A 25,834-nucleotide genomic window follows, 5' to 3' on the forward strand; every position below is an offset into this window, starting at 1 on the left:
TCCTGTGAGCCAGGGGGTCTTGGTGTCCAGATGTCTAGCTCTGGTGGTCTGGAATACCATATGATCGATTCCTCACCATTCTCACCAGAATAGAATAGAATAGAATAGAATAGAATAGAATAGAATAGAATATTCTAAAGAAATCATTATTTCTCTTCTAAAGAAATCCTTAACTCGTTGTCCCCTACGGAGAGGACATACACTATTTGTATTATAAAGCATATGTAAAGTGGGGGTGCAGGACCTAGCAAGAATAGAAGCAGGAAAAGGAGCAAAAATCAGATTTTTATAGAGTCCTTCAGTTTCCCTATTCTCACTGGGGTGGAATTTTTGTTTCTTATCCCACGGAGCCAGAGCAGTGCATAGATAGATACATGTTGCACTCAATAGATACGTGTTGAATGATTGACTGCCTTTGCGGAAAGTTCGAGCTCAGAATCTAACGCCTTGGCCATACCAGCATGTTATTGCTATCGAAGCAAACATAACCTAGGTGAAGTATAATAATGATGTTTATTCAAAGTTGTCGGATGCTGTGACTTGAGGCGTGTAAAAGTTTACAGATTAAGCTCGTGGCCTTTTCCCGTCGGCTCCGACTTGCAATGGGAACACACCACCACCAGGGGGCGGCACCGGCTAAAGAACAAATACCAGGCATTTCCCCCCACCCCCACCCCCCACCCCAAACCCCCACTCCGCGCCCCGTGCCTTCCCTTGGGGAATTGGGTGAAATTCGGTCATGAAGTACAGACTTCCAGCTGTAAGGTAAATCAGTACCGGGGAGGTAATGTCCAACATGATGACTATAAGTAACAATATGGTATGTTTGAATGTAGCTAAAAATATAAGTCCTCAAAATTCTCACCACCATCTCTGTGAAGCGACAGATATTATTAACCTACTGTGGTAATCCTTGTGCAGTCTGTATTTAAAGTCTTTGTGCTGTACACCTTAAACAGTGTCGTGTGTGAATTATAAAACTGGAAGAAAAAAAAAGAGCCTGTGCCTCCATACATATGTCTCCTTGTTCTGAATTTTATCTTCACAACAATTGCTCAGGAAGTGTCGTTCCCTTCACTTTTAAAATGAGAAATGTAAGTAAGGAGCCAGTTTTGGACTTAAAGCTGGTCGAGTTTTACCCGGCCACTTCTCATTTAAGATCCTATTCTAAACCATGAAATATACATATACATCTATGTGGGATGTTTGTCTTTTGCTCCCTTCTTAAATTTATATACACTTACTCCCTCAAAAGATCTTTGTTCATCAGTCCTTTAGATTTTAACCCCATCTAGTTGCCTTCAGAACATTTTAGAGCAATATTGACACAAAGCCTCAGAACATAAATTTAAGTAAGTTTCACCATGAATCAATCACAGTGGGAGCCGAAATTGGAAGTCCCAGGTATCACAGAAATGAACTTGGTTGGAAGGATGTTAGTAATGGTAATGTCCAGCAAAGGTTGAACATACGCCAATCAATCAGGTTTATTCATTTTTGTAAACCTACTCATTCAATAGGCATAATAATCTTTATTTTCCAGAAGAGGAAATCCAGGTTTGGGGAACCTGAGAGACCGACCCAAGGTAGAGCCTTTGGTCAAGAAGTCCCTCAAAATATTTCCTTATGCTAAATCTCTTTTCTGGCCTCCTTTATCAGCTTTCACCCCAAATTTTAGTCTTACTGTCTTAGTCTCTCTCCCAAATAAAAAGAATCATCAGGTCTGTGGTAGTAAATATCAAAGGTCAGCCTAGAACATCTTACTGTACCAGAAAACAAGAAAATTCTCAAAAGACAGGCAGAAACGTGTTAAATGGACATAGCATCCAGCTTGACAAGAGCTCCCATTGTACAAATCCGGACAGTTTAAATAAAATAGATAATGATGAAGGATTATAACATTATACATGTTTAAAAAAAAATCCATGAGTCCATAGTGATACTCAAAAATAAATGGGAGTAGAGAGGAAGTTTTCTTTACAAAATCCAGGTAAGAACAGAATGTGGAAAAAATCACCACTCTGCAACTACACATGTAATGACTGATTCAGAAAGGGGTCACCTATGGATGCTAAAAGCAGTGGGGAAATTTGTTGGGGATCCAGATATTCACCAAGTGTCTATCACCCCACAGATTATCCCCACAAGGGGATAAAGGAAACATCATTGGAAAAATCTGGTGGACCCCATTTTAACATCACCCCAAATGGGACAATCTGACACTTTTTGTGCCTCCTAGTTGTGATTTTAACAACGTGACGTGTAGTATTCCTACCATAACTGTTTGACCTAAATCTAAAGAATCATGAGGAAGAGAAACCAGATATATCCAGGAAATGATACATTCCACAAAACAGCTGGCCTAAGCTCTTCAAAAATCTCAGTTTCATGAAAGAGGAACCAAAAAAGTTCAGGAACTGTTCTACATTCAAGGAGACTAAAAAGGTAGATGACAAGTAGTCACGTGTGATCCTCACTTGGGTTTTGGATCAGAAAGAAAAAAAATTCCAAAAATATTATTATAACAAATTCGAATATGAACTGTATGGTAAACAATATCATTGGAACACTGTTGTATTTCTTGGACCTGATAACAGTATTATGGTCATACAGGAGAAATATCCATGTTCTTGGGTAGAATGTGGAAAGATTTAGGGGTACAGCCCCCATCATGCCTGTAACTCTAATGGCTCAGTAAAAATCAAGGGCTTTATATCTAGAGTCGGAGCAAGAGAAATTCAGCAAAGGTGGCAAAACGTTAACAACCCGGGAAGCTAAGCGAGGTGTCGATTGTACTACCCTCAACATTATTCTGAAATTTTTCAAAATAAAAGGTTGAGGGAAAAACCACAGTGGTTTTCAACCACGGAAGTTTGTTTTGCTCACATGGCTCATCAGGAGGTGGCAGCTACAGGCCAGCTGTGCACAGCTCCGCAACTTGATTCCAGAATCCAAGCTGTTGAAGCAGCCCTCAGCCCGCCTTCGTCCTTGCACCCCCTCCCTGTCCCCCTTCCTCCCCCGCCCCCGTCCCCGGCGCTGCTCTCCCCCCCCCCCCCAGGGACTTGTGGTTCCCAGGAGGAAGAAAGGGAGAGCAAGGTCTGCTCAGTGCACTGGTTCCTGAAAGCTTCTTCTCAGACTCACTCGCTCATGGCCTCACAGTCCCCTAGCCCTAGCAAGTCCAATGGCCAAGCCCAGGGGCAATGGGGCAGGCAGCGCCTGCCTTCTTGGGAGCCAGTGAGTGAGATCACAGAATTCAAGGAGAAAAGCAACTCACGGACATCTAGAATCCAATAGCCCGGTGACCCTCCCAAGATCCGTTATTCTCCCAAGATCACCAGCTGAGTGGGGACTCAAACTCAGGTCCATCTCCAAAGCGTATGCTTTGTTTTTCTCTCCAACTCATGGTTTGTTTGTTTTTTAATACAAATACTTGATTTTACATTTTCAAATTATTATACATTTACTTGCTTGGAAAATCGAGGACATACCTATTATAGGATAGACTTTGAAGAGTTTTTCTCCCAGCTCTTGTCCCCACTCATTCTTCCCAAAACCTCACACAGGATACCACTATTATTAATTCTTGGGCATTCTTGAGAGTTTCGGGCGCCTCTATCAGCTAACCCAAATGTATGAACTCCCTCTCTTCCTCCTTTATGTCCCCAAATGCAACGTACCAAACACATAGTTCTTGGCCTTGCAAAGCTGAGCTTGTCATCAGCTTAAATTTGTTAGTCTGGCTCTCCTGAGGAGCAGATGCCAAGACAGAATTAAATATGCAAGGATTTTCTTCCAGTGAGAGAAGAGGGCAAGGCGGGCTCCACGTGAAGTAGAGGAGGAAGAGAGCCTGGAGGCACCCCTGGCTACCCGAGAACCCTAAGGAAGCTGGTCCACACCATGACTGGAGGGGGCGCAGTCCTTGGGCCCAAGACCAGAACTAGAAGGATCCCAGTTGTCCAGGGGCAGGCCTGCCAGGCTCCGTCTCCGGCTGGGAACACTGGGTGGGAGGTGTGCCCTCGGAGCAAACAGGGTGGATTTCAGAGTTCAACAGCAGGGGCTCTCGGTCATGACCACCCCCCCCCCCCCCGTAGTTGGAGGTCGATGAAGCATTTGAAATAAGCTGTATTTAAGAAATCAAATAATGAAAGAAGCACTTGCTATGTATTTTACATTTACTGCATAATAAACACACACACACATTTCTATCAGTGATCTCCTATCAAGGCTCCACATCTTCCAATTCCACCTGGCCTGAAAGGTATAGACAAACACACAACTCCTAAGATTATAAGAACAGAGTAAAAAGCAGGTGCAATCCAAGGCTTTTCTTTCTATTTGTGTGATACCATGGGGCAAAATGGTACCTTTACTTCAACATCATTCCTTACTAACTCCTTCATGGGCTAAGGTAGCAGTGGAGTGTGTGTGTGCGTGTGTGTGTGTGTGTGTGTGTGTGTGTGTTTCAGGGGGCTTCTAGAGAAATGAAATGCAGTTGAATATAAAAATGTACATATAGATGGGGCGCCTGGGTGGCTCAGTCAGTTAAACATCTGCCTTTGGCTCAAGTCATGATCTCAGGGTCCTGGGATCAAGCCCCACATCAGGCTCCCTGCTCAGCAGGGGAGTCTGCTTCTCCTTCTCCCTTTGCCCCTCCTCCCACTCATGCTTGCACTCTCTCTCTCTCTCTCTCAAATAAATAAGTAAATTCTTTAAAAAAAAAATAAAGATTAATAAAAGTGTGTATATAGGAGCACCTGGCTGGCTCAGTGAGTGAAACATGTGACTCTTGATCTCAGGACTGCAAATTCAAGCTGGATGTAAAGATTACTGGGTGTAGAGATTACTTAAAAAAAATTTTTTTAATTGTATGTAGAGTCCACTCCTGCTAGCATTCCTCCTTTAAACTATTCCAGTCTTCCTTATGCCACAAGAAAATATTATCAGTTCTTTCTTATTAGTAAAGAAGAAAGAACCAAGGATACGTATCGCCAAAGTAGAGTTTCTTCTTAGGTAATATTTTCTATTTCATTTTACAAATGCATGCGCATGTGTGTGTATTTGCACATGTGTGCATGTGTAAGAATTGTGATAGGAAAGTAAATATTTTGTTTCTAACCTTCATTAATAAATACCAAGTAACATTTATTTAAAACACTAATGATTCAGTAAGTCTTAAAAACTATAAATTAAATCACGAGTTGAAGGGAGAGTATGGACCATTTATCCCAGCCACCTCATTTACTAGAGAGAGAAGATGATTTACAGAAAGACTAGTATTTGGCTCAAGGTCATACAGAATGCTAGTGTAGCATCTGGGATCATTGGAAACACCAGGGCATGTGGAAAATGCCAGGACTCCTGAAATTGGCATGCGCTCCTTAAAATGTTCTGAATCATCCCACCCTGCGGCAGCCACACCAAACCCTTCATTTCATAGTTCTGTGAACACTGCAAGAATTCTCTTCCCATTTGCTTAGGATCTCAAAGATGTACTAATCCCCCAAACACATGTTAATATGGATTTTCTTTGATGAAGAGGGACAGATATATTCTCCAGAAGTAAGCTTCTCCTTCAGTCCTCCCTCCTATTTGAGACTGAGAAAACTTAGGAGAGTACCCTCAAGTTCATTTGGAGTCTTTAAGGGTGAGGGTTCATGAAAATGGGGAGTGGGGTGGAAAGTGGCCAAGGTGAGGCTTTTTTTGGTGAAACAACGTACTTTCCTCCAGAATCCTCCCTAATTACACATAACATCTTTTTTCTCACTTTTTATTGTACTTTTAAACTCTTGAATTTCCCTGTCTAAATTTGCTATTCCTTGGTTTTGACACTGGCCTGTCCTCCCTCCTCTCCCCACCACCCAATCTTGACCTGCCCTGGGAGAACACACAAGCTGAATCCTGAACACCCAAAAGCCACCCACACCCAAAGACTAACTCACAAATGTAGTATTGTGAGGCAGTGAAAGCCTCAGTTAGATCCCAGATCTCCGCTCCTTAGCCCTGTGACCTGGGGACAGTTGGACCATAATTTACTTAACCATACTCTCTTTGATGCACACTTAGGATATGTGAAATATTTGGCTGCAACGAGCATCTGTTTATCCAAAATCTGTGCCCTGGTATATTTCTTCAGAAGAGGCTCCCAGCAACAGAATTGCTTGGTCAAGGGTATACGCATTTGAAATTTTGATAGGTGCTGCCAAAGTGTCCACCAAAGCCATTAAACAAGACAAAGCAGAGATATGTTTATTCCAGATGACAGTTGCAAGTATTATCATTGTGGTAAAAGGCCACACTTTCATGCATCTTTGACTTGGTGAATGAAGTCCAAGGTCATGCCCTCTGATCTTCCACCTTCCCCATTTCATATAAAAGAGCTTTTTTAACTTGGCCTGGCATTGATCTGTTGAAGTCATCATAGAAAATGCAAACTGAGAGCTGGTAGTTTCTTGTCAATCTTTACTTCACATGGCTGGATTATATCTCTCAACCCTATTATAAAAGCTTGTACCACCTAATTGCATATCTTCAATCACGATGAGTTGATCTATCCAGACTTTTCTTCATGTTTTCCTCTAGATTCCCTCAAATGGTTTTACATTTTTTATTGCTGTTTTATGGTACACAAACGACATAGCTCTCTGTAAAAATTCAAACGCAGAGAGAGTAAAGCATGAGTCATTCTTCCCAATCTCGCTGTACTCTCTATCTCTATATTTCTATACCTAGATCTCAGATCTACTTAGTTTCTCAGTCCATTCTTTAAGACTCAACTGCTCCATAAACTGTTCACGTTATTCAAATAAATCCCCAAGAAGTGGCAAAGGCAATGAAATATAGGAATGAAAGAATAAAGAAACAGAAACTCCCTGAGCAGTTCTCTCTGTGACAACTGTGGGAGTATTTTGATAACTGTTGGCAGCAGGACACTGCATGTGATGTGGGGAAGGAAACCTTGGCATTCAAACAAGCAAATGGTTTGGCGACAGTTTATTAAATTTCTGCAATGCTTGCAAATGCCAGTAACAATTTCTCAGACTGCGGACTTACTACATGTGACAGATTTGAGAATGGCTCACAATTGTCATCAAATAAATTACCTTTCAAAATTAAAAATCATAGGAACTCTGAATAATTGTCACTACTAAAACAAAAGCTCCCTGGAGTTTATGTATTTAACTTTTGTGTTTTGGCTGCTTCTCTGTCACAGCATCAGAAGGCAAGCAAAGGCATCCAAGTAAAATCATAATTAAATCTCACTGGTAAGTTTTTATCAAACTCTTAGATCTCCTTCATGCAAAAAAAAAAAAAAAATCCACATTCCTTCCTAAATGTATATCTGTAAATGCCTACATTAAAAAAGATTTTCAAAGCAATAGCTAACATTATACCTTAAGGAGCTAGAATAAGAAAACCAAAGCTAGTGAAAGGTAGGAAATAATAAAGATTAAAGCTGAGATCAGTGAAACAGAGGACAGAAAAACAATAGAGAGGGGCGCCTGGGTAGCGCAGTCGTTAAAGCGTCTGCCTTCGGCTCAGGGCGTGATCCCGGCGTGCCAGGATCGAGTCCCACATCGGGCTCCTCTGCTATGAGCCTGCTTCTTCCTCTCCCACTCCCCCTGCTGTGTTCCCTCTCTCGCTGGCTGTCTCTCTGTCACATAAATAAATAAAATCTAAAAAAAAAAAAAAAAAAAGAAAAACAATAGAGAAAGTCGATGAATCCAAAAGTCAGTTATTTGGAAAGATAATTTTTTTCTTGGTTAGCTAAACTGACCAAGAAAAAAGAGAGAAAACACAAATTATTAAAATCAGGAATAAGAGATGGAACATTACCACCAAACTTACAATAAAATAGATGATAAAGAAAGCTATGAACAACTGTAAGCCAATAAATCAGATAACTTAGTTTTGAAATGGACCAATTCCTAGAAAGACACAAACTACCAATACTGACTCAAGAAAAAAAATAAAAAATCTGAATAGGCCTGTAACAAGTTAAGAGATAAAATTAGTAATTTTAAAAATTTCCTACCAATAAAAGACCAAGTTCAGATGACTTTAATGGTGAAGTCTACCAAACGTTTGAAGGCAAATTAATACTAAATCTTTGCAAAGTCTTCCAAAATAGAAGAGAGGCAGGAACACTTTTCAATTCATTTTATGAGGCCAGAATTATTCTGATACCAAAACCAGAAAAATAAATCACAAGAAAAAAGAAAAATTACAGACCAAAATCCTGTATGAATATAGATGCAAAAAATACTAGCAAACTGAATCCAGCAACATTTAAAAAGATTAGATACCAGACCAAATGGGATTTATCCCAGAAATTCAAGGGTGGCGTAATATATGAATCTCAATCAGTGTAATACACTATATATAGAATAAATGATGAAAAAACCACATGATAATCTCAACAGATGCAGAAAAGACATTTGATAAAATCCAACATTCTTTCTTGATCAAAACACTCAACAAACCAGGAATAGAAGGAAATTTGCTCAACCATCCACAGCTAACATCATACACGATGGTGAAAGAGTGAATATTTTCTCCTAAATCAGAACAAGAAAGAAAAGGATGCTAACTCTCTTCTGTTTAACATCATACTGGAGGTCATATCCAGGACAATTAGGCAGGAAAACGAAAGTGCTCACTTGAGCAGCACATATACTAAAATTGGAACAACACAGAGAAGATTAGCATGGCCCCTGCACAAGGATGACACGCAAATTCATGAAGCATTTAAGAGAAAGAAAGAAAGAAAAGAAAAAGAAAGAAAGAAAGAAAGAAAGAAAGAAAGAGAGAAAAGAAAGAAGGAAAGAAAGAAAAAGAAAAGAAAGAAAGAAAGAAAGAAAAGAAAGAAGGAAAGAAAGAAAAAGAAAAGAAAGAAAGAAAGAAAGAAAGAAAGAAGGAAAAGAAAGAAAGAAAGGGAAAGGAAAGGAAAGGAAAGGAAAGGAAAGGAAAGGAAAGGAAAGGAAAAGAGAGAAAGGCATCTGGATTGAAAAAGAAGAAGCAAACTATCTCTATTTGCAGATGACATGATACTGTACATAGAAAATCCAATCCACTAAAAAAGTATTAGAACTAACAAAAGAGTACAGGAAGGTTGCAGGATATAAGATCAATATAAAAAATCCATTTCTATTTCTGTTTCTATAGACAAGCACTGAAAATTCTTTTTTTTTTTTTTAAGATTTTATTTATTTATTTGACAGAGAGAGTCAGCCAGTGAGAGAGGAAACATAGGCAGGGGGAGTGGGAGAGGAAGAAGCAGGTTCCCAGCGGAGGAGCCTGATGTGGGGCTCAATCCCAGTACTCTGGAATCACACCCTGAGCGGAAGGCAGACGCCTAACGACTGAGCCACCCAGGCGTCCCAGCACTGAAAATTCTGAAAACAAAATTAAGAAAACAATTTCACTTACAATAGCATCAAAAAGAATAAATTACTTAGGTGTAAATTTAGTAAAAGAAGTGCAAGACTTGTACACTGAGGGGTGCCTGGGTGGCACAGCGGTTAAGCGTCTGCCTTCGGCTCAGGGCGTGATCCCGGCATTATGGGATCGAGCCCCACATCAGGCTCCTCTGCTGTGAGCCTGCTTCTTCCTCTCCCACTCCCCCTGCTTGTGTTCCCTCTCTCGCTGGCTGTCTCTATCTCCGTCAAATAAATAAATAAAATCTTAAAAAAAAAAAAAAGGACTTGTACACTGAAAACTATAAAACATCAATGAAAGTAATTAAAGACCTTAAAAAATAGGAAGATATCCTATGTTCATGGATCAAAAGACTTAATATTGTCAAGAGGGTAATACTCCCCAACTTGATTTGTAGATGCAGTATAATCCCTATCAAAATCCCAGCTGGTTTTGGAAGAAATTGACAAGCTGGTTGCAAAATTCATACAAAATTGCAAAGAACCCAGAATAACAAAACAATCTTGAAAAAGAAGAACAAAGTTAGAAGACTCATACTTCCCAATTTTAAAACTTACAGTAATTAAGACAATATGGCACTGGCTTACAGATGGACATATAGAATGATGGAAAAATCGAGATTCCAAAAATAAATCCTTATATTTATGGACAACTGATTTTTGACAAATGTACCAAGACATAATAGGAAAAGAATAATATTTTAAATAAATAGTGCTAGGACAACCGAATATCCACATGCAAAGAATGGAATTTACTTACCAAGATTTATCTCCCATACCAGACAACATACACAAAAGTTATATAACTGCCTCACAACATATACAAAAAGTTAATTCAAAATGAATTACAAACCTAAATAAAAGAGCTAAAACTAGAAAACTCTTAGACGAAAATATAAGAGTAAATCACTGGGACCTTTCCTAGATTAAAAAAAAAAAAAGGCAAAGCAAAAAAGAAAAAAATAAATTGCACTACATCATACTGTGTGCACGAATCATCAAGAACGTGAACAGATTTCCACAGAATGGGGAAAAAATTTATAAATCATATATCTGACAAGAAACTTGTATCCAGAATATATTAAACACACAAACCCAATAACAAAAAGGGAGCAACTTATCTAAATCAAAAGTGGGCAACCATTTGAAGAGACATTCCTCCAAGAAGAAACACAAAATAACCAGCAGACATGAAAAGCAAGGAGAAGATGCTCCACATCATTAACCATCAACCATTAACCAAATGGGATATTACTTCACACCCATTACATTGGCTTTAACTGAAAAAGTAGTTGTGGACAAACGCTGAGGAGGATGTGGAGACACCGTAATCCAACACTGCTGGTGGGAATGTCAAGAGGTACCACTGCTTTGGAAAAGAGTCTGGCAGTTCCTCAAAATGCTGAGCATACAGTTATGATGTAACCTAGCAATTCAACTCTGAGGCATATACCAAGAGAAATGAAAACATATATCCACCCAAAAAGTGGTACCCGAATATTCATAGCAGCATCAGTCATAATAGCCGAAAGGTGGAAACAACCCAAATGTCCATCAACTAATGGATGAAAAACAAAATGTAGTGTATCCATACAACAGAATATTATTCACCAGCGAGAAGGAATAAAGTACGATACATGTTACAACACAGTCATGAGTCCAGAAAACATTATGCTAAATGAAAGAAGCCCATCACGAAAAATCACATAGTGTTTGGTTCAACTGATAGTAAGTGTTCAGAATAGGAAACTATATAGAGACGGAAAGTAGGTTAGTGGTTGATTAGGACTGGGGGAAGGGGGTTGAGAGTGGGTGTGATTGCTAACGGGTACTAGGTTTCTTTTAGAAGAGACTAAAATGTTCTAAGATTAGATATGGTGACGGTTGGGGCACCTGGGTGGCTCAGTCAGTTGCGTGGCCAACTCTTGATTTCAGCCTAGGTCATGATCTCGGGGTCCTGGGATCAAGCTCTGTGTTGGACTCTACGCTCAGCAGGGAGTCAGCTTCAGGATTCTCTCTCTCTCTCTCTGCCCCTCCCCCCACTTGCTAGTTCTCTCTAAAATAAATAAATCTTTTTTTTTAAAGATATGGTGATGGTTTCACAGCCCTGTAAATATACTAAACAAACTGAATTTATGCTTTAAATGGGTGAATTGTATAGCATTTGACTAATATCTTAACAAAGCTGTTTTTAAAAAATTCCCGACTAGTCTGGCTCTCCTTTTGACAAAATACCTTATTCCTAGTCCCTTGGTCATGACACTTGCCTGCCTCTTCCCATCAGCCTTGACACGCCCTGGAGAGGAGGCCAGCTGGGTCTTGACCACCTAAAACCACCCCCAAATTAGTTGGAAACAACCAGCAGGAACTGCCAATGAAAGAGCACAGCTCCAGAGCTAAGCTGTCTTTGTTCAAATCCCTGCTCTCCACTTCTTAGCCCTTGACTTGTATTAGTTTATTTGCACCTCATGCTTCTAATTCATCATGAAAAATCGGAGTAATTACAATAACTTGTAGCCTTGGGGACAATTAAAGCATTGGCATTCAGCACACTCATATGTACACTCAAGGTCAGTTTTTGTTATTGGGAGTGGCCTTCATGCTCTGACTCTTGTGGGACTGGTTCTGGCCCAGATTTGAATGATTTCTCACTTTATTCACGTGGAGATGACAATAGTTGCCTTCGCTGGGCTCCCTAACTTAGCAGAAAGCACTAGGTCTATCTGCTACGCCATGGGTTAGCCGCACAGCCATTTGGGCATGGGAGGGAGTTGAGCACATGTCCGCAGTTAAATGGAATTATGTGTTTTCAATCAGAACATACTCTGCATTGAGTGTGTAGCTAAGGGGACTCATTACCTCATTCTTAGAAAAATAATTACACATAAAATAGGAGTATAGAATACATTTAGAAGGTAGAGAACACTTAAAACATCGGGAAAAGGGAGTGTATTGACAATTCCGGTTGTAAATCTTCCACTTAGTTGTAATCTGATTGTTTTTTATTCAACTCAGGTTAATTTTCCTGTTGGTATAAGTCATCTCTGATAATCATTCTGTACTTATTCTCATCCCTTTCCTTTGCAATCCACAATATTTAGATGCTCAAAAAGCTGCAAATTCAACCCAGTGTACAATAAAAAATTTCCATCATGTTTGTCAATGAGAATTTGAGAATCCAAGTAGTAATGTACAACTGATATCCCAAATGTTAATAACTGAGTATTTATGAACAGGCAGTCTGGCTGATTTTTACCTGTGCCAGTTTCATGAGACTTTATAATAATTTAGGGCAGTGGTTCTATACCTTCTCTGAGTACCTTTTTTAGACATTTTTCCTGTGGCCCCTCATGACATTTTATTTTTAAGATCTTATTTTTAAGGAATCTCCACACCCAGTGTGGGGCTCAAACTCAGGACCCTGAGATCAAGAGTGGCATGCTCTACCAGCTGAGCCAGCCAGACACCGCCCCCCACCGTGACATTTTAATATCACTGGTATACAGTTGACCCTTGGACAACATGAGGGTTAGGAACACCAACCCCCCACACAGCCGAAAATCTGCATATAACTTTCGATTCCCCCAAAACTTAACTCCTAATAGTCTACTTTTCACTAGAAGCCTTATGGGTAACATGAGCAGTATATTAACACATAGTTTATATGTTACATGTATTATATACTGCATTCTTACAATGAAGTAAGTCAGAGAAAAGAAAATGTCATTAAGAACGCCATAAGGAAGAGAAAATACATTTACAGTACCACATTTATCGGAAAAAATCCACAGTTCAGGGGCACCTGGGTGGCTCAGTCGTTAAGTGTCTGCCTTCAGCTCAGGTCATGATCCCGGGTCCTGGGATCAAGCCCCAGTCAGGCTTCCTGCTCAGTGGGAAGCCTCCTTCTCCCTCTCCTTCTGCTTGTGTTCCCTCTCTCGCTGTCTCTCTCTGTCAAATAAATAAAATCTTTAAAAAAAAAAAAAAAAGAATCCACAGTTCAAACCCCTGCTGTTCAAGGGTCAACTGTACTACATATCTGTTTCAGCTTTTTTACCTCCAACAAAATAATTTCCTCTCCCTTGGGGGCAATATTGCACCCATTGAGAATACATGGCCTTATTCTAGTATTCAAATTGCATATGGTAAGAAAAAGTAGGTCGCGCTAACTTCCTCCTGCCACCTGTTATTTCAGAAGCAGAAATAGATCCGAAAAACATTCGAATATTGCCGTGCTAATTCAGAGTGGTCCATGGACCGGCAGCATCGCCATCCCTCCCTAGTTGGTTAGAAATGCAGACTCTCAGCCCCAGCCAGCTCAGCCCTACTCCATCAGCACCCGCATTTTTAACACGATCCTCTGTTAATTCCGATGCCCCTTAGCCTGAGAAGCACTGGTTTACAGGCCAGTCTTCTACTCAGTTGGGAAACATTAAGATAAAATGTGTGAATGGAAAAAAAGATACTTAGGCCCTAATGCCAGTTTTTAAGTAACCCACGCCTTCCTCTCAAGTTCTGACTCATACACCAAGTTTCTTTGGTCATCAATATTATTTTTTAAATGTACAAAGGGGTGTGTTTTGTTTATTTGAGAAATGATAATTTTATTTACTTCTAAGCAAGTGAAAAATCCCCATGAGGTCTCATCTTGCTGCCCTCCCTCCTCGCCCTTCTTCTTCTTCTTCTTCTTTTTTTCTCTTTCTCTCCTAAAAAGCAGGTGTGTTCCAGTTAGTTGGACAGAACAAGATAAATAAAAATAAAGAGAAATTTTTCTTTTTCTCCCCAGTGAATTAGCCTTCCAATTTTCCAGTCAAGGCCTCCATAAAATTAAGCTTGTTTTGACAGTGATAATTTCTCTTGGATCAAGTGAATAAGGAGAGCCAGTAATAAGGCAAAGAGGTTTTATCTACTTTACCATTTTGAAGAGCCAGTGAGTCAGCATGGGGGAGAGAGGATACTGAATTAATTCAATATACTCTGGTTCCTTATTTAAAAAAAAAAAAAAAAGAGTTAATTTTTTAATTAATTTTTGAGGGGATAAGAATGATATTTTGAAATGTGTGTAAAATAAATGTGAAACCTCTCAGCCATACAGAAAAGAAGACGCAGTATGACAAATGCCGTGGACCCACCACCTACATTAACAATCTGACACATTTAACTGCTTCTATATTATTCTGAAGCATTTCAATATGAATTACAGATAGATGACAGTTCACCCTAATTTTTCAGGGTGTTTTTTTTTAAATAAGGATTTTTTTTTTTTACGCAAAACATGAGTTTTACTTAACTAAGACTTTTGAGGTTAAAACTGGAGAGATTTCCACTACCACAAAGCTTCCATTGTTATTCTCATCACTTTTTCCCCAACCAGCAGGAGATGAGAAAAAAAAACCTGGACCTGTTAGAATTGGCCCAAGTACCCGCTGAGACTTTATTTTTTTGATGTTTCCAGAAGAGCCTTGACAGCAGAAACCAAAGTTCTCTTTAATTCTACACTGTTGACGAAGACTGTGGTCAACTTAGGCCAAAAGCCAAAGCTCTCCTCATTGAAAAATGCTGTAGAAGATTTGGCTAAACACCAGCAGCTTTTTCTTAGTTAAGAATCTCAGCTAACATGTTGGAGCTTTTAAATGCAGAAAGAAGGGGGAATGGAAAAGAGATGAGAAGAAGATCAGAAGAGAGTAGACACAGGGCATCTTGTCAACCCCAACTCAAATGCTAGGCAAAAGGCACCTCTTTCTTCTATCTCCCAATATCCCTTTCTATTCCAACACTTGACTTACTAGGATAAATTTAAATATATTTTAAACAGTTAATGAGGCACGTGTGTGTTGGTGCATGCATGTGTGTGCTTGCATGGGTTCTTGTGTGCATGTGTAGTGGCTGGGGGTAGAAAGAGAGATAACCTGTAGAAGTTGAATGGAGGTTGTTTATCATATTGACATCTTTCCAGCAGCAATATATGGCATTGTTTTTAGAAGACTGGCGTGTTCTTTATTTTTTAAATTGAAAGACTAAAACATAAGAGTTGTCCAGTTTTATAGTTGAAAGTGCTTTCCAACCACATACCTCAGTCCCATCTTCTACATATGAGGAACTGAAGTTCCAGAGGTGTTGGGTGGCTTATCTAAGAGCATATCTAGGAGAAAGAAATGTTCCTTCTGGAATGGCCCGTGTATCCTCACTTTTGATTTTCAGTACTCCAGGATGTTTAGACCCTATCCTAGGAAGGAATAGCAAGGATGGCCACTTCCCCTAGGGGCTCTAACCCGGGCATCCTGCTTGTTAAACAGCATCCATCCCCATGGGGCATTTTCAAAGCCTCCAGTGTTCCCCACTATTGTGTTCACTGGCTCTAAGCCAGCAGACAAGCATTTGAACTTCTGTGCCTGGGATGATGCCTAGCACTTCAGGGAATCAACAGCCCAGCTTTCTTTATAATATTACACTTCCAGGAAAAAAAATATTTTTGAAGTGTTCTAATTCCTAAGAGTATTTACATCTAAAAGGCACAAGGCAAGTCTTAAAAATTCAGTGAGATGACAGGGTTTGAAAGGATATCATGTGAGAAAATATGCCCTCTCTTGACTTTTCCAAAAAAAAAAAGTAAGTCATGGCTTGTGCCGTGGACAGAATGTTGTCACTTAGAGTATTATCAGTGGTGAAACTAAATGTTAATTTGAACCACTTTTCATCAGAGCCCAAAAGAACATTCTGGAAAGACTAAAACTATCCACCTGGCCTAAAGGAGACAGATCCAAGAACACAGCGGAATTCCTAAATCTTTTCAAGTGGAAAAGTTTCATTCCGTTCCTTGTCCATCCCATCCAGTTTGTGCCAGAGTAAGGTAGATCAAGTTCATTTGTGTTTTCAAACACCTTCCCAAAGATCTTAAAGATGAAAGAACACAGTTGAGATGGTGGTAAGAAAAGTTCTTTTAAGTATAGGATTCCATCAGCATTAAGAATTTGGTGATGCAAAACATTAAAATTTATACAGATATATTAAATAAAAATATGTTTCGAATATAAACAACAAATAATAAACAGACCATTTTGCTACATGCACTTCTATTTATCTGCCTTATGTTGGAGTACATACTAAATTCCTTATTTCAAAAGAGTGCCTTGAGGATTAGGCCCCAAAGAAAAAGGGCTACTATCTTTTTCTTTCTGTAATTCAAGAAAAAATAACCAAAATGCAAAGCATACTTTTTAAGTCTTGTGTTCCTTTGTTGGCACAATGGCGTAAATACTCTCTCGGCAAATAGGCAGGTAAGAGACTCTACTACTAAAAACTCAATATTGCTATTGCCAATTTGGCCATGAATCAAAAGCTTGCCGTTTTTTTACCCACCAACTACCTTGAGGAAATAATTAGACAAGAGCACAAATGTATAAAAATGTGCATCACAATTTATGATGTTAAAAAAACCAAAACAACCTCAAAGTAAATGAAATAGGAATCTGTTAAATAATTATTATATTCCAACAGTAAATGCTAAGGCCCATAAGGACCCATGCTGGAGCAGACTGACTGACTTGGAAAGAGGTTACAAGAGTGTAGGGAACATGGCAGTGTCAGACCTGGAACCACGTCTTGTTCGGCCATTGGCCAACTGGGTGTCCTGGGGCCATCTTTTGGACCTCACTCCTTACCCTCACTTCCTCCAGTACAATCAACGGAGATAGTGGAAATACGGTGCTTAGCAATGAGATTAGTGTATAGAGATATTGAAGCTTAAAAGTACTATTGACTTTACAAAGATGTTGTTACATGCTATGGACTGAATATTTGTGTCCCCTGTAAATTCATATGTTGAAACCGTAATTCCAATGTGACAGTATTTTGGAGATGGGGCCTTTGAGAGGGGATTGGGTCATAAGGGTAGAACCCTCCTGAATGGGATTAGTGCCCTCAGAAAAAAAGACCAGAGAAGCAGCCAGCTCTCATTCTGCCATGTGAGGATACGATGACAAGGTGGCTGTCTGCAACCCAGAGGAGGACCCTTGCTAAAACCTGATCATGCTAGCACCCTGATCGTAGACTTCTGGCCTCCAGACTGTGAGAAATAGACTTCTGTTGTCTAAAGCCACCTAGTATCTGGTACTTTGTTACAGCAGCCTAAAGAGACCAAGTTATTAGGTTAAAAAAAAACAACTTATAGTCCAATCACATTCTCACCAAAGATACAGGGATCTGTTTATTCATCTAGTAGCCAAATATTTATTGAGCATTTAATAACTGACACTTCGTTAGGAAAAGAAGCTATAATAATAAATGAAAATCTGCCTTCTTGGGGTCCAGTCTATTACTGGTGACCGAGTGTGACCACTTGAGTTTAAAATCCCAGCTGTGATGCCAGAGAGGAAGGGGGTAAAGAGAGCTTGCAATAGTAGGATTTGAGCCAATCAGGAAGGGCAGGGAAGTTTCCTAAGGAAATTGCAGTTTAGCAGAGACAGAAGGATGAATAGGACTTGACCAGAGGAGACGGAGGTGTATGGGAGGCGGTGCACATAAATGGTTAAGCACACTAAGTCTGGAGTGAGTCAGGATTCCAAAACTCCTCTCTCACCCCTAGGCTGTTGTGATTCTGATCTGTGGCTCATTCTCTCTGTCCCAATGACCTCACCTGTAAAACGGACATAATAGCTTTCTTTATTTAACATGATTGTCGTGAGAGTTAAAATAGACAAATAGAACAGAGCTTAGCATAGTGCCTACTACTTGGAAAATATTTAATGATTACTAGATAACACCAAAAGGAGGGCGAAAAGAATGAAGATCAAGGCAAGGTATGCAAAAGCCCCATGGGAGCACCATGACAAAAAGGGAAGGAAGCCATGTTGGTCAATCTGCTTTTATTCTGAAAGCTCCTGGAAGCCCTTGAAGGATTTAAGCAGTGGGCATTCCATGGTCTCCATCATTCTCCCTCTCACCGTTGGTGCTACAACCCCACCTGCCAACTCTTTCTCCAGCACTTATTTCAAGGCCTTCACACATGATGTTTCCTTGTCATAGACTGTTCTTTCCATCTGTCTTCTCCTATCTCCTTCAGAGGAGTGTCACTCCCTCAGAGAAGCCTTCCCTGACCTCCCAACCAGGCAAAGCCTTATTAACAGCCTCCCAGTGTGCAAGCTTGCTTTGCCTGATTGAAGTCTACCCCCTCTACCTACAACTCCAGAGACGAGACACTGTCAATGTTCTTCATTGTGACCCCAAAGATTAGCACAGTGGTTGACCTCTAATGTGATTTCATGTTAGGTAATGGAAGACAAAAGGTTGAAAGAGAAGGAGGAAGGTTAAAAAAAAAATGGAGAAAAAACGAGGTAGGGTGAGGAAGTGATGAAATCAACTCAATTTCAGACTTAATTTTAAAATTTTAAAATCAACTTAAATTGTTTTTGAGTGGCCCATCTATATATAGATGTTCTAAAAACGGGGAAAAGTGATCTGGAGTTTGAGAGATCTAAGCTAGAGACATGTCCACTAAGGAGTCATGGGAGAAAACCCAAGCAAGGGAACGGGGACTAGCAGGGCCTTTGGAGACAGATGGTTTGGGATCACTACCTGCGTGAACATGGGCAGGGTGCTAAATTCCTAGGTCTCCTTTAAGAACCAGAGAAGGATAGTACCCTATCACAGCCAGCCATACGTCCAACAGCATGCTTCTCATATGTCTAGGCTGCCTCATACCCAGCCGGTCACGAGAGTACCCTGAATATTAATCATATAGAAATGAGACTCTCCTATTGGCTTGTATTGGAGTTTCTCAAGTACGGACTGATATCTGTCAGTTATAGGTAGGGCTGTTAAAATGTGCATCATTTTACCTTTCCCCAGCTCCCTCACTGGGTTGTACAGTGATCCAAAGAGAAAATGCATATGAAAGGACTTTAAAATCTCAAAAGAGATCAAACAAATGAAGATGTCATTATGACAGAGATCAAGTGACAATATTCATGATGACTTTTTCTTCATCCTAGAGGAAGAGAGAAATGCATTCCATTGGAGTCCATCTTTTCAGATACGTTAGCAGTTAACATAGGTGTTGGAAGTCCGACAAACCTGGGTTTAAATCTGGCTCAGTGATTTCCTAGTTGCACAGTCCTGAGTCAGGGACTTAATTTTAAGTCTTTCTTCTCATGTGTAAGATAATAATAACAGCACCGCTTCACAAAGTTGTTTATTAGATAACACCTATGAAGTGCTTTACACAGTGCTAGGCATAAGTGGTGCTTAAAAATGTTAAGAATCAATACATTATTATTATCTTCAGGAATGTTCTGGAGAGAAGTGACCAAATGGAAGAATCACCAAATCTTGCCCACTTTCGGTATCTTCTCATCTTGGCTCTACTGCTCCAGATCCAAGATGTTGAGTTAGATGGCAGAGCTCCCTGTAACTCAATGGAGAGTTCTTACCTTCCCCACTCACTAATTAAGGACATATATGAAGTGTACTAGTCCCAGGCAAAGGGTTCCTGGGGGGAAATCAGGTAATAACTTGGGTCAAGTTATACACAGAAAGGCAAACCTGTTTCCAGACAATGCAGAGGGATCCATGCAGTTTTGGCGACTGCATCAAAAAAGATCATGAGTTTCATTCCAGGCCTGGCTATCTCTTGTCTTGCCATGTGATCTTGAGTAAGTCATTTCACCCTTTGGGTACCATTATCAATCATCTTTTCTTCTTTTTTTTTAAGTTTTTTTATTTATTTGATGGGGCACCTGGGTGGCTCAGTCTTTAAGCATCTGCCTTCGGCTCAGGGCGTGATCCTGGCGTTATGGGATGGAGCCCCACATCAGGCTCTTCCGCTGGGAGCCTGCTTCTTCCTCTTCCACTCCCCCTGCTTGTGTTCCCTCTCTCGCTGGCTGTCTCTCTCTCAGTCAAATAAAAAATAAATAAATAAATAAACAAATCTTTAAAAAAAAGATTTTTTATTTGAGAGAGAGAACAAGGGGGGGGGAGTAGAGGGGGTGGGGGATGCAGACTGCCTGCTGAGTGGGGAGCTTGATATGGGGCTTGATCCCAGGACCCTGAGATCATGACCTGAACCAAAGTCAGATGCTTAATCCACTGAGCCACCCAGGCGCCTTCATTATCTATCATCTTTAACTGTGACATGAGAAAGGAGAGAAATGGAGGGAGGAATGGAGTTGTGAATTATCTCTAAGTTCCCCCCAAGTTTTAGTTGTCATGATTCCATGCTTATAGACTAATTGGTGCCTGTCTATTCTTCGCCGACCCTAGCAAATGTTTGTTAGATGCACCTCCTCCCCAAAGGGAATTTCATGTACAAAAAAATCATTTTCATGTTCTCTAATTCCTCATGAAATTGCTAATTATCACTCCATAAAGAAGCCAACCATTGAGTTGGTAATAAATATGCTTTTAAAAAAGAAATAATTTACTGATGGCTGATGAACTTCACTTAATTGGCATGTAGAGCCACCTTAGTGATGTTAAGTCATTTGAGACCAAAGAATGTGAAAGAAAGATATTCCTGCTTGTAGTAATTAGAACCGGGGTGCAGGGAGGGTTTGTTTGTTTTTCTTGGAAGAAAGTTTTGTTATAATATACCTGAAGAAAGACGTCACTTTGGGAGAGTAATGAAGGCTACATGCTGGAGACACTGTGGGTTTCTCTGAATAGGTTTATTTGGCTGGAAAGGGATGTGGTTTGAGCATGAGCCATGAGTGTGCTTGCGGGCATATCAGAATGAAATGTTGAAATGAGGATTATTCCAGAAAATGATCGGAGGAGATAATAATGAGGGATAAGTAATGAGGATTCCGTTAGTTAAAGACTTTAAATTCTATCCATAGTTTAAAATTTATAGGAAAGACACTTGGGAATTTGTGTGGTTCTGGAAAGACTTTTTTTTTTCTTTTTTCTAAATTGCAGAGTGTAGGCACACTTTCCAGCACCTTCTCCACACCCATGAAGAAAAATAACCCAACCAACACAGAAATACCAGATCTGAGGTGTTGTGAGAAGTCCCTCAATTTAAACCCAGCCCTTCTCTCCATTGCCTGTTTTAGGAAATGTGACTAGACACCTTCCTCAACATTACCTTGAATTCAGAATTAAAGTGGATGGAAAGAATAAAAAATGATACGATGTCCTAAAGCACCAAGTCCTCATTTATGTTGACCTGACAAAATTGTTTATAGTGTCAGAGTGATTATGACACTTGGGGAGAGGGGAAGCCGAATGTGACCACAGAGAGTAAAAACAAGTTTGAGGGACTCCTTGTATTTCCTCTCCATTCCTTCCGACAGGCTGCACCACGCTCCCTGGGGAAGGGATTCTCACAAGCAGAATGATAATGAAACCAACGTCCCACCACTTTTCGCTCTTCGACGAAGCAGTATTAACTATTGCCATTCCTTTCATTACCCAGCTGCTGATGTTTGTAAGCATTTCATTGTTTTTTTACCGTATGGACTAGTTTTATACCTACTAAGTATAGAACATAAGTCTCTAAGTTTGTTCTACAAGCTTTTTGGAGGCTTGGTTTCTCTATTGTCCAAGTGGTCAATGCCTTCATAACTGCTAACTGCGGGAGAAATTCCCAATTCCCTTTTTGGCATGTGACGCTGTAAACACCTCCACCTTTGCTCCTAGTTCTCTCCCAGTTTCTCTCCCACTTTCTGACGCTCTCTTCTGTGATCTTTCCCGAGGTCTTCTTTTGTTTTAATTTCGTTGCTAGATTTTGCATTTTTTAGAGCAGTTTTAGGCTCACAGCAAAATGAAGCGAAGGTTACAGAGACTTCCCATATACCCTCACGCATTATCAACACCCTCCTACCAGAACGGTATGTTTGTTAAATTCATAAACCTACATGGACACATCCAGAATCACCCAGAGTCCACAGTTTACGTTCGGGGCTCACTCCTGCATATCCTATGGATTTGGACAAATATATATTGACATGTAGTCACCACTGTAGTATTAGACAGAGTTATTTCACTACCCTAAAAAGATCCTCTGTATTCCACCTAGTCATCCCTCTGTCTCCCCCAGTCCCTGGAAACCACTGATCTTTTTGCTGCCTCCACAGTTTTGACTTTTCCAGAATGTCATATAGCCCGAATCACACAGCATGTAGCCATTTCAGATAATGGCTTCTTTCACTTAGTAATATGCATTTAAGGTTCCTCCAAGTCTTTTCATTGATTCATTTCTTTTTAGCTCTGAATATTATCCCATTGTCTGCATGGGCCACAGCTGGTTTATCCATTCGCCTACTGAAGAACATCTCGATTGGTTCCAAGTTTTGACAATTATGAATAAGGCTGTTCCAAACATCCATGAGCAGGTTTTTGTGTGGACATAAATCCTCAATTCCTCTGGATAAATACCAAGAAGCATGATTGCTGGAGTGTAGAGTGTGATGTTGTGGTATAAAAAGAAATATATATTTGGTCTTCATCCCTAGTTCCTTGTACAGAGCTCCTAAAATCCTTGTAATTTCCTCAGTGATGGGGTGATAGGAGTATCTTTTGTTATAATATTTGATCTTAGTCCCTGTTTCCTAACACAAAAGCTTCCAAGACACTTAGGATCTCCAGAATGATGAATGTCTTTTGAATGCTAATGAAATGTCTAGTGGCTGGGGGCCTCTAGACAGCTTCAGATTGGGGGCTGGTCACTAGAAAGACCAAGGCATGACTAGAGGGTTAGAACTTTCAGCCCCACCCCACACCTCCAGAGAGGGGAGAGGGACTGGAGATTGAGGTAATCACCAATGGCCAATGATTTCCTCAATCGTACCTGCCTAATGAAACCTCCATAAAAACCACTAAACTACAGGGATCAGAGATCTTTCAGGATGGTGAATGTATCCATATGCCAAGACAATGGCTTACCCCAACTCCATGGGGCAAAAGCTCTTGTGCTCAGGATCCTTCCAGACCTTGCCCAATTGATGTAGTTTTGGAATATAGGTGAGGTTCAGTGGGGTGGAGTCCAGAGCTGATGACCAAGAAAGAATTCTTGAGATGTCTTTGGTGCAAAACGGTGATTTATTAAAGCACGGGTACCGGACCCATGGGCAGAAAGAGCTGCTGCCCTGGGTTGTGAGGGGTGGCTGATTATATACTATGGGGTTGGGGAGGTAAGGAAAAAGGGAGGTTGAGAAAGTGCTTTTGTATATTAAAGAAGACTCACAGGATAAGGGAGGCCTTGCCCTTGTCAAGTTAAAGTTGTTTTTCCCTCTAGCAAGGCATTAGCATTAAGATGGTTGGGGGCTTCCTGGAAGAATGTCACACAGGTCCCACCCAAGGATGGGGGGTGGGGAGAAGTTGCAGGGTGTCAGTTTATGCTTTGTCTTCAGCCAGCATTCTGCTCCCTCATCACTATGTATCTCTTCATCTTGCTGTTCAGCAAGATTCTTCTTTATAAACAGGTAATAGTGAATCAGTACATTTCCCTGAATTCTGTGAGCCATTCTAGCAAATCAGTCAACTCACTCCAAACCTGCTGAAACTATGTATGCTCCCTATGTTTCTTATTCAGTTAATGTGCTTTTTATAACCACCACATACATCCACCCAGGCTAAAAATCTCAGTTACCTTCTCCCCTCTCCCCTTCCTCACTTCTATACCTAATCAAAGACCTAATCCTGACACCCAGGTTTACGAGAAATACCATTAGAATCTACCTGCTTCTTTACTTACCCCATTTACTTCACGCCCCATCACTTTCTCAGAATATTGCAATAGTTTTCAGACTTGTCTAACATTCTAATTCTCCTATCCCTAATCCAGTCTATATTTCCATATAAGTCATCATTCTAAGGCAGCAATGTCTTGTAGAACTTTCTGGAATGATGGAAATGCTCTATATCTGCACTGATCAATAGGGTAGCCATTACCTCCTATGTTGCTATTGAGAACAACAAATATGGTTAGTGTGACTGAAGAACTGAATTTTAGATTCAATTGAATTCAAACCTACATAGCCTCATGGATCTAGAGGCTACCATATCAACCACAACAGTTCAAAAACATGGTTTTTTTTTTTTTTTTCATATCTTACCCTAGTGCTTCCAAAAGGTCTTTAACTATAGGACAAGGTCTAGAGTTTGTAGTATGGCACTGAATGACCATAATCCAATCCCCTTTCCAGTTCTTGCCATCTCCTCTGCACCAATCCCACATATAAGCTGGCGCTGTAGAACATCGCTGTACTTAAACGAGCCATAATTTTTAGATTTTCCAGCTTTTGATCCTGCTCTTTCCTCTACCTAGAATGCCCTTTGCTTATTTTATTCCTTTCAAAATCTATGACTTTCCATGCCTAATAAAGCCATGCACACACCCTCCAACAGAGGAACATCCCCTTATCCTTGACCTTGAACAAGCCAGTAGCATCTCTCAGCCCAGTTTTCTCATCTGCAAAGTGGGAGTGATAATATTTTCTGCCTTCCAGAGTTGTTGGGGGATTAGATTAGAGCTATCCAGACTCCACCACTGAGAAAGCACTCCATAGAACTGCTGTTACTTTTTTCTGTTCTCCCACAACACTTATCATGTGATATTAGAGGTCTTTCCCCTGGGACTCTCGCTCTCTCAAGACTATGAGCTCATGAGCAGCAAAGACTCAATCTTGTTCATCACAGTACACCAGCATCCAGCACAATGTGGCTATTTGGCAAATGCTTTAACTGGCTGACAAATATTGGAATGAAGCAATTATTCACATAGGATGTCACAAAATAGTAATAAAAAAAGTATGCCTTTTTTTGTGTGTATCTTTAGGGAGGAGCACAAGAGATATACAGTGGCAAAGAATGAGAAAAGAGAACTCTATCAACTTCTCTTGTAAAGCATTACATTTTTCTCGTTGCTGCCCAGAAAAACTGGCAGAAGCCTGTTGTTAAATCTGTGTCCCCTCTCCTTGCTTGACGGAGTATATAGCTCTAACGTTTTGGCCGTTTTGACAATCTGGGTCCTCTGCCCCTCCCTGCCTTGGGCATCAGGCTTCCATCATTATCACCAAGGAAACAGCAGGGATGTCTCATTCCTCACAGCTCTGCATATTTCAACTCTGGTCGCCTTTGTCCAGTGAGCTAAATTCTTCATGTGCACCCCACTAAATCAACTGTCTTCTATTCAGTACTTTATCCATTATTCTACCTTAAAAAGAGAGAGAGAGAGAGAGAGAGAGAAACTGATGTATAACAATTTCTTCTCTTGGGAATGGTCTTTTTCCAGACCTGTCACTATTTTTGAATGCACCAGACATTTTTGGTCCTTGGGAGCAAATACAAGAATTGTCTGTTTAGCCCTTGGAGTGCGGGCAGTGTAAGTGCGGGTCAATTTTAAAGAAGGCAACAGAGCATTCATAATGGGTTTCCCTTTTAAAAGCAGAGTAGACCAAAAATAAACC

At 40.3% G+C, this 25,834-nt stretch overlaps 1 protein-coding gene and 1 non-coding gene across 4 annotated transcripts in view; both read left to right on the plus strand.

Moving 5' to 3' along the window:
- JAM2 (junctional adhesion molecule 2) overlaps window positions 1-25,834 on the plus strand; it is an 80,939-nt gene that overhangs the window by 1,144 nt on the left and 53,961 nt on the right. The window lies entirely within an intron of this gene.
- On the plus strand, window positions 8,650-8,756 carry LOC113257237 (U6 spliceosomal RNA). Its single transcript, XR_003316889.2, has one exon. It is a non-coding gene; the product is annotated as a U6 spliceosomal RNA (small nuclear RNA).

Source organism: Ursus arctos, unplaced genomic scaffold (genome assembly GCF_023065955.2).
Source record: "Ursus arctos isolate Adak ecotype North America unplaced genomic scaffold, UrsArc2.0 scaffold_4, whole genome shotgun sequence".
NCBI classification, from domain to species: domain Eukaryota; kingdom Metazoa; phylum Chordata; class Mammalia; order Carnivora; family Ursidae; genus Ursus; species Ursus arctos.